This window comes from Ochotona curzoniae, unplaced genomic scaffold, assembly GCF_017591425.1.
Source record: "Ochotona curzoniae isolate NIBS_2020 unplaced genomic scaffold, NIBS_Ocur_1.0 scaffold_2476, whole genome shotgun sequence".
NCBI lineage: Eukaryota > Metazoa > Chordata > Mammalia > Lagomorpha > Ochotonidae > Ochotona > Ochotona curzoniae.
In genome coordinates, this window is record NW_024467095.1 from 20,850,618 (window position 1) to 20,867,350 (window position 16,733).

General features: G+C 52.3%; 1 non-coding gene across 1 annotated transcript; it reads left to right on the forward strand.

The window, feature by feature from the left end:
• The first annotated feature begins 16,661 nt into the window (after nucleotides 1-16,661).
• Nucleotides 16,662-16,733, forward strand: TRNAC-GCA. The gene has a single exon. It is a non-coding gene; the product is annotated as a tRNA-Cys (tRNA).

Consider the following 16,733-nt stretch of genomic DNA (forward strand, 5'->3'; position numbering starts at 1 on the left):
GGGGGAGAGTGAGGTGGGGGGGTCTGGGGAACCCCCCCTTCAGGCTGTTCATTTCCTTGACAATAAAATGGATGAAGTCAATCAGCACGGGGCAGTGATTTGGCCGCCGGCCAGTCGGAGGGGCGGTGCAGGACCTCTTAGTTGGGCATAGAACTTTATAATTACCTTTTGGATACTGTGGTTCTATTTGATAATAATAGAGTAATTTTTAAAAGACGAGCGTTTCCTGTTTGCCATTTTTGTTTGGTGTTGAGGGGAAGGGGTTGAGAGGTGACCCTCCCCCGGGTGGGCCGTGTGCCTAGGTTACTGTCAGTGGTCAGCGTTCTCCTATGCTCTCTGCGCACTGTTGGTGGGGAAGAAGCAGGGTTATAAGGTAGAAGGGCAGAGCCCGGCTGGGACCAGCCAGAAGTAGCAGCCAGGACTAGTGAGAGATGGGAACTCCTGGTGCCTGACTCTCCTGGTGCCCACAGGGACAGATTGAGGCCTGGTCGACTAGAAAGGTCAGGGAGAGGAACAGGTTTTGAATGAGCTGGAAAGAATGGCCCATAGCAAAAAGCCAGGCCTCCCTGCCCTGCTGGAAGCGTAGCTGGCACAGCAGTGGAGAGAAGCAGCAAGGTGCATGGAAGGGCCACAGGGGCCCATGGTGCCAGTCTTTGGGGAAGCCACAAAGGGCACCGGGTCAGGGTGTTTTTATATTTGAATGCAGCACAAAAGCCACCTTCGATCTGCTGACTGCCCTAGCAAACGCTGGTTTCTGCTGTCTTAATTTCCGATCAGCCTCCAGCTTTCTCCCATTTCTGAGGCGTAGGCCATGGCCCACAGCGTGGTCTGCTCTGACTGCTGCCGGGCTCAGCCATGGCCCACAGCAAACAAATGCAGAGGGCCAAACCTGGAGGCCAGCCGAGCCCAGGGCTCAGCCCGTGACCTGGGGAGGCAGGGAAACAGGCCAGGGCAGCTCAGGACGAGATACGGATGGGAAAGCTTAAGAAAGATAACTTGCAAGGACGAGGCAGTGTGTTCTTGACCTTGAAGTGGGGGCTGGGGGACGGAGAGATTATCAGCACCTTTCCTCCTTTGTGAAAGTTGGGTCAGCTGAAGCGCCCGGGAGGAAGGGCACAGGCTCACACATAAAAGGCTGTGGCTTCTCTCAGTACACTGCTGAGTGCTCCAGGGAAGGTCGGACACCGGGGTGGCAGCCAGAGGGATGGACGTGAGGGGGCTGGAGGGGAAGCCAGAGCCTGCTGTGAGCGGCCCTAGGGGCCAGCTGGAGAGCTGGGGAGAAAGCAGACAGGTCGTTTTGCTTGTCTGCACCATGCACAAGGTACCCAGCAGGGAATAGGGACCACCTGGCCCGCAGGGGGCAGGCTGGCTCCCCCAGGTGGACCTGTAGGAGAAGGAAGATTGCCAGAGATGAAAAACAGCTGGGCATGGTCTTGAAGGCCGAAGTGGGGCAAGGACAGGGGAGCCATGGCAGACGCCATCTGTTGAGCTGAGCTGGCTGAAGGGCATGCGCAGCAGGGAAATGGCCGAGTGCTGCCTTGGGGCAGGCTGGGCGTGCAGAAGGTGTCTTGGAGCTAGGATTTGCAAGGCTGTGGAGTTCGAACTGGGTGTTTTCTGAGAACCTGTGAGGACTGTCAGAGAGAGACAGGATGTCAGTGGAACCCTGGGCTCAGGTGAGCATGACAAAGGCTGTGCGGGCGATCCGTGTCCTGTGGGCAGGTCACACATGCAGGTGGACAGGGTTACTGGCAGGCCGGAGAGAGGTTAGCAGAGAGGCGCTGTGGAGGGCCTCTGGGGAGGACTGTTGTGGCTCAGCCAGGCGGTTTGGGCTGGCATTGAAATGGGGGACATTTGTGATGTGAACCTATCTGGGCACTGTGGGGGCAAACAGGGCAGGGCTTAAGAGTCTCCTTTCCTGGACATCTGGTTTTTTAAGTGGAATAAACCAAATATAGTCGAAGAGCGGGACTTAGGTAGGCTGGGCTCTGAGGGTCTCTGTGCCTCTGCCTCGCCATTCCAGGGTTCCACACCCCACTTCATGTCTTGGATCGCTGTATCGCTGTTCCTCCTCCGCCCTCCGCCCTCTCCCCACCCAAAACCATCCCCACCCTTGTCCTGACTCCCCGGAAGGATTGTGCTGCTCTCTTCCTGTCCACCCTGATAGCTACTGGCAATCAAAGACCAACAGCAGACAACACAAGTCCACTAAAAAACACTGGAGCCGAGCAGCCAGATTGAGACCTGATGCTTGTGTATCCTTAATCAAGTTCATTACCAGAACATCAGCTTCCTCATCTGTTAAATGGGAATACCACAGGTCCCATTGTTCTGAGACTTGAATAAATATGTAGCAAAGACATTGGCATACATTGGCTTATTTCACTACCAGCTTGCGGCAGGTGGGTGGTGGGCTGGTCATGCATCCCAAGGATGAATCCCTAACAGACACTTCCTCCACAGGCGGAAGTGGTTTTGTTGTGAGGAAATGCACATCTAGCCACAAGGGCAGCTGCACTGGGGTCCTGATGCTGGAGTGGACTGGGGGTATGCGAGCCACTCAGCCTGTGGCTGGCCAGTGGTCGCTGCCCACTGCCCTGGGATGTCCGGTGCTCTCCCAGTGGTTTCCTTGGCTGCCCTCCAGCGCGTGAGTAAGTCAGGCTAAGCCTCCTCACTCGCCCTTGTCCACAGAGGCATGTATCCAAAGAGAAACTGCTGCTGATCGGATGTTTCTTCTTTGGAACATTTTTTTATGCCAATGATTTTTTTTTTAAAGATTTATTTATTTATTTATTGGAAAGTCACATATACAGAGAGGAGGAGAGACAAAGAGGAAGATCTTCCATCCAATGATTCACTCCCCAAGCTCCCACAACGGCTGGAGCTGAGCCAATCCGAAGCCAGGAGCCTGGAGCTCTTTTGGGTCTCCCACACGGGTGCAGGGTCCCAAGGCTTTGGACCATCCTCCACTGCTTTCCCAGGCCACAGACAGGGCGCTGGATGGGAAGTGGAGCTGCCGGGATTAGAATCGGCGCCCATATGGGATCCCAGCATGTTCAAGGCGAGGACCTTAGCCGCTAGGCCACCACGCTGGGCCCAAGAATTTTTTTTTTATATATTTTTATTTGGAAGGCTAATTTTTCAGCAAGAAATGGTCTTTCATCCACTGGTTCATTACCCAAATGGCTAAAACAGCCAAGACTGAGCTGATCCAAAACCAGGAGTTTCTTCTAGGTCTCCCATGAGGGTGCAATGTCCCAAGGACTTGGGCCATCCTCCACTGCTTTCCCAAGGAGTTGGATCAGAAGTGGACAGAGCACTGACCATGCCCATATGGGATGCTGACACTTGCTATCAGAGGACTATCCTGTTGAACCATGGTACCAGCCCCTTCTTGAAGAATTTTCATTCCCCTGCATGCCTCTGATGAGTGCATAATGATGCCTGGCTTCTGGCAATGAACTTGAGGCTCAAGGAGGATAAGTGGGCCCAAAGTCACCCATCAACCAGATGGCAAAATTGGGACTTGAACTTAATGTTGTCCCTGCAGAGCCCACAGATTTGGCCTGCAGTTCTTCCCCTGGGCCTGGAATGGTTGTTGAAGAGAGAAGAGGCAGCCCTCTCTGGGTCTCGCTCTGCCCTCCACAAAGCCATTCCCAAGCCCTGAATGTCTGACTCGCATGTAGTTAAGGGAAACGGAATATATCCTATCAAGGCAGCCACGCACGCTCTGCGTGGAATGAGCACAAGAATAGGAAAGCATTCTAGAGACAGGAAGGCCCTGTCCCGCAAGTGGGGCAGCTAGATGGGGGGCTGGGCGGGCAGAGGGGCCACCAGGGGGCCAGTCCGCGCTGTGTGCGGCAGAGAGGGCATGAGTAACCCCACCCCCACACACACACCGCCCGCCCACCGGTCTCCTGTATTTATTGAGCACACATGTGTGCAAAACATTGGGTTTCATGGGAACACAAAAGGTTCCGGCAGCCTGGATCACACCATCTGCAGGAGCCATAGCAGCCCCAGGCTCTAAGCTGACCCCTGGGCGGTGCAACCGCCTGGGCAGCCCTTGGGGAGGGGGGGGTCTGTCTCTGCCAGAACCAGCCACCTGTCGGCAGGACAGCGTTAACCAAGCCAGGTGTTGGTGGGAGAGCTTTCCCAAGGCACTGTGTGGCAGCTCCTCAGATTAAGGGATCAGGGACCAAGGCAGGCCTGCCTGTTGCCAGGGCAACGCTGAGTCAGTCAGTCTTCAGCTTTCTGGAAGCCTCTTGCTGTTTCCCCGGTGTAGTGGGAACTTAGAGATTTCACAAAAATTTCAATCAGTTTTGCATTTACCTTGTTGGGAGTTGGGTTCCTTGAAATGAGTTTGTTTGTTTGTTTGTTCATTCGTTTTTTTAATGAAAACGTGGCCTCACACTTACAGTTCTATTTTCTACAAAGAACAGCTTTAGAGTAGAGTGAAAGAAGTTAAGAGAGGACAAAAGCAAAGGAGGGGGAGAGAGAACAAGGAGAAAAAGGGAAGAAAGTGGGAGAAGGGAGGAAAGGAAAGAAGAAAAGGAGGGGAAGGGAGAGAGAGGAGGGCCCAGGGGAAGGACAGGGATGGAGAAAGAAAAAGCCAGCTCTGTGGCACAGTGGGTTAAACCTGCCTGTGACGCCAGCATCGCACACGGACACTGGTTTGGGTCCCGGCTATTCCACTTCTAATCCCACTTCCTGTTCGTGTACTTGAGAAATCAACAGCAGATGTCTGAAGTACTTATGGGAAACCCGATGGAGTCCCAGGCTCCTGGCTTCAACCTGGCCCAGCTCTGGCCATTGCTGCCACTAGAGAGGCAACCAGCCAATGAAAGCTCTCTGTCTGTCCCTCCCTCTCTCTCTCTTTTTAATTTAATTTTATTTATTTGATAGGAAGATTCATAGGAAGAGAGGGAAAACAGAAAAAAGATCTTCCATCTGCCAGTTCACTCCCCCAAATGGCCACGATAGCATGAGTTGGGCTCGTCTGAAGCCAGGAACTTCTTCTGGGTTTCCCATATGGATGCAGGGGCCCAAGCATGTGGGCCATCCTCTGCTGCTTTCCCAGGCCGCAGGCAGGGAACTGGATCTGAAGTGGAGCAGCCGGGACTGGAACCTGCGCCCAAATGGGATGGCAGCAAGAACAGGCAGCAGTTTGAAGCACTGGGCCTCAGTGCCAGTTGCTCTTCCTCTCTCTTCATAGCTCTTTCAAATAAATAAATATCAAAGAAAAAAATTAAACTTAGCATGTACTACTGATAATCTCACATGAGAACATCCCATAGAAACCAGACGAGCAATGACTATATTCAGGATGGTGATAATTATGATTCCTCGACCCTTGCCCTGTTCCAACTCTGAGCTAAGTAAAAGAGTTCATTTTGTTTTATTTCGCTGCAAACTGTGAGATCGGTGTGTGCTCCCTTTGACGGGAACTTGGAAAGATCACGTGGCTGGAATTTAACCCTAAGTGTGGTGAACCAAGGTGTGTGCTGTTACCCACCACCGTACCGCTTCCCAGGTACAGCATGGATTCTGAATGATAACAGTAATAAAAGGCAGCCCACACTCTTTCTCTAGTTTGTTGCTCTGTGCTGTGGTGCGTGTTAAGTCTGGACTTGGCTGAAAGCGGGCAGTTCACTGGCCAGCCAGGCCAGCCCAGGCAGCATTTCAACAAGTAGCTCAGTTCACCTGAGCAGCACAGACTAGACACTGCTCGGTGCATGGATGGCTGGGGACCAAGCTAGACCCCATGTTACCCTGAGCCCCTCGATTCCCTAGGGACTGCAGGAGGAACCCCACTCGTGATCACACACAGCTCCTCTTGTGCATCTTGCTGTGATGTTGGCCCCGAGCCGGTCGGAGTAGCTGGGTCAAGTGGAACACGGTGCTCCCTGATAAAAGCGTAGCCCTGATCCTGAATGGCCCAGGCTCCGTGCTGTCACCTCCTGATCCATACCCTTCCCTCCACTGCCACTCTGTAAAACAATATCCAGGTTCCTGTAGCAACCTGAGAGAATCCAGAGGCGTCACTACTGTCTGTTGACTCAGGTAATGAAAAGTTGAATTTTAATGCCATAATGTATCCAATGAACATTTCCATCCCTATTAGTAACTGGCTCTTTTTAAATTATACATCTATTTATTTTAATTGAAAAGGCAGATATACAGGGAGGAGGAAAGACAGAGAGGAAGATCATCTGTCTGCTGACTCACTCCCCAAGTGGCCACCATGGTCAGAGCTGAGCTGTCAATCCAAAGCCAGGGCTGGTAGCCTCTTCTGGGTCTGTCGTGCCGGTGCAGGGTCCCAAGGCTTTGGGCCTTCCTCCACTGCTTTCCCAGGCCACAAGCAGGGAGCTGGATGGGAAGCGGGGCTGCCGGGATTAGAACTGACGCCCATATGGGATCCTGCCGCATGCAAGGTGAGGACCTTATCCACTTACCGCGCCGGGCCCAGGAACTGGCTATTGATTGCTATTAAATGGCTGAGTATTAGGACATTAGACTTGAGTTTTAGAATTTAATGAGTTTAAAAAGTGTTTTTAAACTATTTATTTGTATTGGAAAGGTGTCTTTTACAGAGGGATAAGAGAAAATCTTCCACCCATTGGCTTACTCCCCAGATGGTTACAACAGCCAGAGCTGAGCTGCTCTGAGCCCAGGAGCCAGGAGGTTCTTCTGGGCCTCTCACATGGTTTACAGATAACATGCTCCTCTGCTTTACCAGGCCATAAACTAAGAACTGGATGAGAAGCAATTGGGACACAAACCAGCACCCATATGAGATGCCGGCACCACAGGGCAGCGGATTAGCCTGTTGCACTTCATGAAAGTCCTTAAAAACCTTTCGAAGAATTCCATTTCAGTCAGTTTATTAACAGAATATACAAACCCAAAATTATACCCTCAAATGATTGAAATTGATTGGAGTTAAGCTAAACTTAGTTCAGAAAAGTCAGTGCCAAGGAATGTGACATTTTGCCATTTTTCCCACATTCAAGAACCGCATGGTTCCATGATCAAGTTTCTGCAGGTAAATATTGATATTTTTAAGTATGTTCCTACTTGGATTGATATCACCATTGAAAATCTCATTAATTTTGCACAAAAGTAAAGATACTAAGTTTGGGGCCCAGCATAATAGCATAGTGGTTATGGTCCTCGCCTTGAACTCACTGGGATCCCATATGGGTGCCTGTTCTAATCCCGAAAGTTCCGTTTCCCATCCGGCTCCCTGCTTGTGGCCTGGGAAAGCAGTGGGGGAAGGCCCAAAGCCTTGGGACCCTGCACCGGCACAACAGACCCAGAAGAGGCTACCAGCCCTGGCTGCATGGGAGACCCAGAAGAGCTCCAGGCTCCCGGCTTTGGATTGGCTCAGCTCCAGCCGTTGCGCTCACTTGGGGAGTGAATCATCAGACGGAAGATCTTCCTCTCTCTGTCTCTCTTCCTCTCTGTATATCTGACTTTCCAATAAAAATAAATAAATCTTTAAAAAAAAAAGATACTAAATTTGTTCCCATAGTTCCCATAGTTACCTTCGGAACAATTTAATAATAATAAATGAAATATCCAACTAAAATTATGATTCCCTTTTCTACATGAATCTGGTAGTTGCTTAGCTGACTTGAATTAACCAGTGCCTCCCTAAAGCAGATTTGTGCTACATTTTGAAATTAATTGGGGAAAAATATCTGAAAACACTGCTGAAAAAGCAAGTCACTACCCAGACAAAACAGCTAAACTCCAGTACATTTAATTCAAAGAGTAGACATATTGAGAGAAACAGACACATTTTTCCTGTCCAAATCTGTGCCAGCTCCTCGGAGTCTTGGAACAAGCCTTCGCTGCACACAAACATGCTTGGGTGTTCATGTTACCAAACAGCTTAACTCACATCAGCATGTAAAGCATATAACCAAATGGGAGGATTCATTGGAAACTTTGTTCTCCCAAATAAAGAAGTAACGTTGTTGTTTTTCTGACTAGGAAAAGAATTTCCAAGTTCCAAACAGTTCAAATTTCACTGAGAATTGTCCAGGTTCTCACCTTGTTCATGCTGGGATCTCATATGGGCGTCTGTTCTAATCCCGGCGGCTCCGCTTCCCATCCAGCTCCCTGCTTGTGGCCTGGGAAAGCAGTCAAGGACAGCCCAAAGCCTTGGGACCCTGCACTCGTATGGGAGGCCTAGAAGAAGCTCCTGGCTCCTGGCTTCGGATTGGCTCAGCTCCAGCCATTGCAGTCACTTGGGGAGTGAATCATCGGTCGGAAGATCTTCCTCTCTGTCTCTCTTCCTCTCTGTATATCTGCCTTTCCAATAAAAATAAATAAATCTGGGCCCAGCGGCGTGGCCTAGTGGATAAAGTCCTTGCTTTGAATGCGCCGGGATCCCATATGGGCACTGGTTCTAATCCCAGCAGCCCTACTTCCCATCCAGCGCCCTGCTTGTGGCCTGGGAAAGCAGTTGAGGACGGCCCAAAGCTTTGGGACCCTGCACCTGTGTGGGATCCGGAAGAGGTTCCTGGCTCCTGGCTTCGGATCGGCATCTCATTGGCCATTACGCTTACTTGGGGAGTGAATCATCGGATGGAAGATCTTCCTCTCTGTCTTTCCTCCTCCTCTCTGTATATATGACTTTGTAATAAAAATAAATAAATTTTTTAAAAATCTTAATTAAAAAAAAAAAAGAATTGAATTGTCCCTTATTTCTCGAAGCGACCGTCTCCAGCATCATCCGTAAGTGGAAGTTTGGAAAACCCCCCTTTCCCACACACCTGGGATGAGGATCCTTCAAAACCAGTGAGTTACCTGGGAGAATCCCTCCCTCGTCTAGAGGAAGTGAATGTGAGTCTACTGTAGAATCTCTTTCGGATTCCATACACCAAAATCTTCATCAAATTTCTGATGACCAGCCACATTTCCTGCGATTCTTCTGGCAATGTCTTCCAGGCTCTTACGTGAAACCCCCAGGATCCCTTAGTCAAATAACCCTTCTGTCCCCCTCCCCAGTTCACTGTGTGAAAATACGGAAGTGGGTGTGGGGTGGGCTTTACCCATCTTGTGCCTTGCTCCAAAGTCTGGCACCAAGGCTGGGCACCTAAGAGGCGCGCTGGGCAGACGATGAATGCGTTTCCGGGAGCAGCGTCCAGGAAGAAGCCCGGGGGGTGGTCCAGCATCTCTGCTCGGCCAATTTCCTGAAATCTCTCTCTCTCTCTCTCTCACACACACACACACACACACACACACACACACATCAGCGACTCCCAGGGTCACTGTCCAATCCTTTTTACCGTAGTTCCACGGCGCTCGCTGTGTGCAGCCCTGGCCTTGGAAGGAAGGCCGCCCAGCTGCCCGATAAGAAACCCCGCATCTCAGCCACATGGAACCTTCCACAGGCCCCCTGGCAGGCAGCCCAGGGAGGCCTCCTGTCCTTCCTTGGCGGTCAGTGAAATCACGGTGCCAGGCTCTGATGCTAGGCTCGTGCCGTCCATCGTCCTGCCCGGCTGGCGTCCACCCACTCCTCCGGTTGTCTGCGGGAATGGCACCCGCGGAGGCCTGGGTCTTCGTGCCAGGCCCAGGCTTCCCACGCTTTGCGGATTCTGCCATCCTCCGTCTCGCTCGCTGGCCACATCGCCAGTGTCCACTGCCCGGGAGCCCTTCCACCTGCCCCCCTCGGAATCCTGAGCCCCAATTTCAGGAACCCTAAGTGGGGAGCCTAAGTGTGTACTTCACAGGACTGCAGTCATCACAGAGGTTGAGTGAAAACGATTGCTTTTTAACTTCAAAATGCATTTTTATATGCCTTAGGACGTCGATATGTGTGAGTTCATTCTAAGGACTGGGAGTCCCATTCTCCCCCGCCGGGCGGCCGCGGCCCACTCTGAGGAGCCCGGAGGCCTCGCGCCCGCCGGCGGCCCACGTCGGGTCGGGTGGCGTCGGGGCTGGTGGTGTTGGGGCTGGTCGGGTCGGGGCGGCTCCGGGCGGGTGGCGTCGGGGCCGGTGGCGTCGGGGCTGGTGGTGTCGGGGCTGGTGGTGTTGGGGCTGGTCGGGTCGGGGCGGTGAGGGGCGGCTGGCGTCGGGGCTGCTGGCGTCGGGGCGGCTCCGGGCGGCGTGGGGCTGGTGGTGGAGGGGGCGGTGAGGGGCGGCTGGCGTCCAGGCTGCTGGCGTCGGGGCGGCTCCGGGCGGCGCGGGGCGGTGCTGGCTGCCCCCTGCCGGCCAGGCCCGGGAGGCCGGGCGGCCGCTCTAGCAGCAGCGCAGGCCCTCTCGGTGGTGGTCGAGGCGCGCGCCCGTCGCCGCCCTCCGCCGAGCTGCCCTCCCCCTCCGGCGACCCTGCTCCCCACACGACCACTCCCCTTTTAACAGAAGCAGCTCTCTTGTTCTTGCCCACCTGTCCCTGGGCAAGAGATCTGTCCCCCAAGAGATCTGGGGGAGTCCGTTGGTTATACAAAATCCCCCATGCAAATGCGAAGATGAGGCCTCAGCAAGCTGGGGCTGAGACATCCGAGGGTCCCAGAAGGGAGCATTAAGACTCATATGCCACGGTCCTACACAGCTTCTCATTGTTTCCACCCAGTTTTCTCATTTTCTCAGGCAGATGTTAAGACCTGAGCGTCTGGGGGTGGCCACAGACCCTCCTCCAGGAGTGAAACCAAGGAACCTGCTCTCTGCTGGGGCCGTGCTGGACCTCGCTGCTCCCCCCACACCTTCCCGACACACGCACCTGGGTCTGTCAGAGTATCCTGCTAAACGGGAGCTCAGCCTAGAAGAATCGCGTTTGTAAGTAAGTTCTCGGAGAGCCCAAAGATGTGCACCTCCCAGCTGCCTATCAGAGCGTCCCGGCCGCATCACCAGCCAGTACCCCTTTCCTTTGGGGACGCACACCCCCGATCGGGAAGAAAGGCTCTCGTCTCCTGTCTTGACTGACCTGGTCTGTCTCGGAACATGTCTCAACAAACACTGCTGGCCTCTGCTGGTGTCTCCTCTGAAGTGTGGATCAGAAGGGAGCCAGGGCAGTTTTACAGAGAAGGCAAGCTTCAGTCAGCCAGCGTGGTGACAGCTGTAGCGTGGTGATGATGCGCTGGGCTTTTATTTTTCTTCTTGATATGTTTTGCAAACAGTTGCCTCGTATTTTCAGAGACATGGAATTGCCCAGAGGATTCAGGCGTCATCAGATTCCCGATGCACGCTGCCAACTTGTCCAGCAGAGCGTCCCCGGTGTGGCCAGTTCCCAGCTGGCTGCGGGTAGGTAGGCTGACAAGGACATGGCGAACCTGAGGAATGGGGGATAAGAACAGGGAACCTAAGGGTGCGTGGCGATGGAGGGATGCAGTGAGCTTATGCTGTGAGGATCCAGGTTTGAATGCATTTTTTAAAAATATGTTTATTTTTTATTTCAAAGGCAAATTTACAGAGAGAAAGAGACAAAGAGGAAAAGATCTTCCATCTGCTGATTCACTCCCCAAGTGACCACAGCTTCCAGAGCTGTGCCGATCTGAGGCCAGGAGACAGGAGAGCTCCTCCGGGTCGCCCACGCGGGTGCAGGGTCCCAAGGCTCTCCACTGCCAAGGGTCCTCCACTGCCTTCCCAGGCCACAAGCAGGGAGCTGGGTGGGAAGTGGAGCAACTTGGGCACAAAGCAGCACCCATATGGGATCCTGGCACCACAGGCAGAGGATTAGCCAGTGGAACCGCGGTGAGAGCCCGTGAATGCATTTCTAACTGGCGCCACCACGTGGATGGGTGGAGAATTCAGAGTTGATGCTAGTTTTAGCTAGCTTAATCCACTTACTCTTAGAGTAATACTAAACTCTCATCAGGAGCATTTGGGGCTTGCCTGCCTCCCCAGTCCTGCGGCGGAGTATGTGTTAGTTCCTAGGGCTGTGTCACGAAGTACCACAAGCTGGGGGTGTGGGGGGGGGGGCTTCAAGCAACAGGGGTGTATTTTTTTTCACAGTGCTAGAGGCCACAAGCGCAAGGTCAAGACTATCTCCTGCTTTTGCCTGCAGCCCTGGGTTTGCAGCTCAACACGCCACTGTCTGCCGAGCTGGTCACTGGGCATCCTGCCAGTCTGTCCTCTTGCCCTGTAAGGATCACTGCGATATTGAACAGCCAACTTCCCACTGATCTTTCTTTCCTCCTGCAAGGTGTTACAGAAAAGTCAGTGTATCAGAGGTGGTCTCTGGAAGCCCTTTAGACTGGGAGAACCGCTCTCACCAGCTCCCACTTAGAGGACATGTCACAGTCAGACCTGAAGGGACAGTGGCTGAGCGTGGATGTTCATCAATGAAAACTGCTTCTCTGGGGCAGGGACCAGGCCAGCGGTCTGGTGTGTGGCAAAGGGCTTTGGAGTAGTGTGTTATAGGCTGCACCAAGTCCATTGCTGCAGGACAGCAACAGTTGCCCATTGTGGATGCGGGAGCCCCAGCTTGAGCCATGCATGGCAGCTTGCCTAACCACATTAGCAGGGAGCTGGATTGGAAGTGGAGCTGCTGGGACTTGAACCCATGCCCATATGGGATGCCAGTACTGCAGGTGAGGACTTACCCAGCTATATCGTACCACTGGCCTCATAGAATTATTTTCTGTGTCCACTAAGGCAGAAATTTGCTAGTCAGTAAGTAAACAGGACTCCCTTGTCCCAAGCCAGAGTCCCTGGTTCACGTTCTGGGTGCTGTGCTTTTGATCCCGTCTCTTGCTGATGCACACGGGAGATGGCAGGAGGTGGCTCACGCACCCACGTGGAAGGTGTAGATGGAGTCCCAGCCTCCCGCCTGCGACCCGGCCCGGCCCTGGCTTTTGAGGGCCTTTGGGGAGCGGATGAGAAGATCTCTCTCTTGATGGGGAATAGCCAGGGCTAGTGTCGGCATCAGACTTTACAGACCAAGGGTCACCTAGGAGAAGGGAGGAGGTATTGAGCTTATCTACAGAACCCATCAATTGTTTCTGTGCCCTTGTTTGGAACTCTTGTATATCCACCGAGTGTTCTCATTCACATGCGGCCACTCAGTTGTTCTCATATAAATGACATCCAATCAGTTATACAAAAGGCATCCATTTGGTCGTTCTCATACAAATATTATCCTGTCAATAGTAATCCCGCTCGTTGACCTTCTAGGGTCACAATGTCCTTCTACAGGAAACCAGGAGAGAGATTCTGGCTCCTGCCTTTGACCCGGTCCGGCGCCCAGCCATCATAGCCATTTGGAGTGTGAAAAGTGGAAGAAAGATCTCTCTCCCTCTCCCTGTCTTAGTTTGTAACTCTTTCAAATACATAACATAAATGTAGTTTTTAAAAGGAAAAGAGTTCTACTCGATAGCTATTTTCAGAAGATTGGCAGAAAGTGACTGCCATGATGAAATAATCTTGTATTAAACAGCCCTGTCACAAGAATATTTTTGTTATCTGCATGTAAGTCCCTTCATTTGTTTCCTTTTTTACGTATCCAGCTTTCATATTGATTAGTAAAATGTCACAGCTTGTCGGATGCACTTGTGTATCGCGCATGTGCCAACACGGGCTCCAGGGACTTTTCTGCTACATTTCCCCTGGATTTAGTGCACTTCTTGCTAAGAACCTTGTTTTTACCGTGGCGTTATGCTTCAGAAATTTGCATTTGTACATATTGCTGCAAGAACAGTTTATTTGTTTAAAAAGCAGAGGGACACACAGAAATCTTGCATCGTCTGGTTGATTCCCCAGTGACGGCAACACCTGGGATTGGGCCAGGCTGAAGCCGGAAGCCAGGGATGCGGATATCCCAGGCAGGTGGCAGGGCCTGAAGGACCTGGGCCGTCAGCTGCTGCCTCTCGGAAAGCTAGAACTGGAAGGGGAACTAGGACTTCAACGCAAGCACGGACATGGGATGTGGGTGCCTCAAGCGGTACCCTAACTGCTGTGCTAAGTATTCACTCTAATAATAAACTTTTTTTTGTAAGATTTTTTATTTTTATTATTATTATTTTTTTATTGGAAAGGCAGATATACAGAGAGGAGAGAGGGGAAGATCTTCCATCCGATGATTCACTCCCCAAGTGAGCGCAACGGGCCGATACTATGCCGATCCGAAGCCAGGAGCCTCTTCCGGGTCTCCCACACAGGTGCAGGGTCCCAAAGCTCTGGGCCGTCCTCGACTGCCTTCCTGGGCCACAGGCAGGGAGCTGGAAAGGAAGCGGGGCTGCTGGGATTAGAACCGGCGCCCATATGGGATCCCGCTGCTTCAAGGCGAGGACTTTGGCTGCAAGGCCATGCTGCCAGGCCCAAAAATATGTGTTTATTTATTTGAAAGGCAGATTTACAAAAAGAGGAGAGACAGAGAGAAGGAGGGAAAGAGAACTTCCTTCCACTGGTTCACTATCCAAACAGCCGCAAAGGCCTAGCTGAGCCAATCTAAAGCCAGGAGCTTACAAGCTCACCTTGGCCTCAGATCAGAAGTGAAACAGCCGGGCCTGGTGCAGTAGCTTAACAGCGAAAAGCCCTCGCCTTGCATGTGCCAGGATCTTATATGGGCGCCAGTTCTAATCCCAGTGGCTCCACTTCCCATCCAGCTCCCTGCTTGTGGCCTGGGAAAGCAGCAGAGGACGGCCCAAAGCCTTGGGACCCAAAGCCTGCGTGGGAGACCCAGACAAAGCTCCTGGCTCCTGGCTTTGGGTCCTGGGCTGTCACGCTGGGCCCAATCACACACCTCTAGTGAATGGGATATAGTGGACATGAGAGTTCCGCTTCTGAGATGAGTCAGACTGTGCGCGCAGCCGCCCTGCCCTCGGGTGGGCCACTCGCCAGTGTCCGTGCCGCAGGGGGAGGCCCGAATGGTGAGGAGCTGCAGTCTCATTCCCCTGAGGGACCCAGGCCCCTTCCCAACGTCCACGTGAGGGGACCAGCCCAGAAGGCCTCTTCTAGTCCCTGGCAAGCTCTCACACCATGATAGGCCTAGATGACTGTTCCTACAGACTTACTTGAAAGTCAGAGAGAGGGAGGAGAGACAGAAATGGCCACAATGATTGGAGCTGAATTTGGCTAAAGCCAGGATTCTGGATTCTTCAGGGTTCTCAAGTAGGGACAGTGGCCCAAGCATTTGACCCATCCATCCACCACTGCTTTCATAGTGCATCAGCAGAGAGCTATATCAGAAATGGAGCAGCCAGGACAGGAACCGACACACATGTGGGAAATAAGCCCTGCAAGCGGAAGCTTAACCTACTATGCCGCTGCACCCTCGCCCCCTAGATAACATTTAATCTGAAATTTCTCAAGAGACTCAGAACCACCCAGCTGTGTCATTTCTAGATTTATGAATCTCTAAATTTACCTGATACAATAAATATTCATTGGTTTAAGCTGGTAACTTGAGGGGGGTGCTCATTTGGTATGCAGCCATACACAAGCACCCTGGAGTGGTTCTGCTATTCGCGCTGACATGGCTCTCCAGGGCTCAGCCATCTCTGGACCGTGTTAAGATATGCAAAAAAGATGATGACTTAGAGAAAGAAAAAAATCTAAAGAATCCAGCAATTTTAGGAGATCTGGGTCAGCCTGGACTAGAGGGATGTTACAGTCAGGAACAGAATGCGCCGTTCTCTGGGTGGCCTTGCACTAACCCAAATCTGGCAATTTTTGCACTTCTTAAGAACTGCTAGAAAACGCAGAGTGTGGCACCCTGAGCTAAGGTGGGAGGGGCTGGAAAAGCTGGACCTGCTCCAGGCCCTCCTACAGCAGGGTGGCTCCCAGCGCCTTAGTCCAGGTGTGCAACCCAAGGCGGGCTGCTTTCCAGGGTCCCTTGGCACAGGACAGCAGGGTCGTGGGCAGTGAGACTCCATCCACCAGAGCAGCTTTCCTGAGCCTTGGGGAACCAGCTTGTCAGAAATGGCCAAGCTTCTGCCATCCTATGCTTTCGCTCCGTGGATAATACACCTGTTCAGGAGGGGACCAGCGCAATGGCTTAATTAGCTGATGCTCCACCTGCAAGCATCACCGCCCTCACGTGGGAGACCCTGAGGAGACCGTGGCTCCTGACTTCAGACAGGCTCAACCGCGGCCTTTGCGGCCATTGGGGGAGTGAGCCAGCAGATGGAAGATCATTCTGTTGTTTTTTTCTCTCTGTAAAGCTGGTTTTCCAATAATAAAAGAAAAAGTTTGCTTCATATACCTTGGGGTGTGTGTGTGTGTGTGTGTGTGTGTGTGTGTGTGTGTGGGTTCTGTCTCACTGGATCTCAAACGGTAAAACTGCAACCCAGGATGAACAAGTAGCCAGTGCGGAGTGAAACAAAAATCAAAATCAACTTTCAAAGTTTACGTACCTGAAGCAGACACGGAATTTGAAAGGTGTCTGAGAGAGGTCACCTCGGTCTCACGCTGTGGGTGATCGGCAGGTGACATCAGCTGACACTCAGCCTGGATGCCCTGTCCCTCCTGGTCCTACCCGCCTGCACACTAAGCCACATGCAGACTTTGTTGTGTCAAAAGGAGACTCACCGCCCCTGCAAGTTGGTGTCAAGAAATGACAGTCTCATTTTTGGAAAAGAAAAAACAAAAAACAAAAAAACCTATAGCTGTGGCTTCAAGAGGTCCCTGTGCAGTTGGCAAGCCCGGCAGCTGCTGAGTCACAGGCCCTTGGGAGTTGTGAGTCTGTAAATATAAATTACAGGATTCTATTTGCAACAGGGGGTATAGCTCAGGGGTAGAGCATTTGACTGCAGATCAAGAGGTCCCTGGTTCAAATCCAGGTGCCCCCT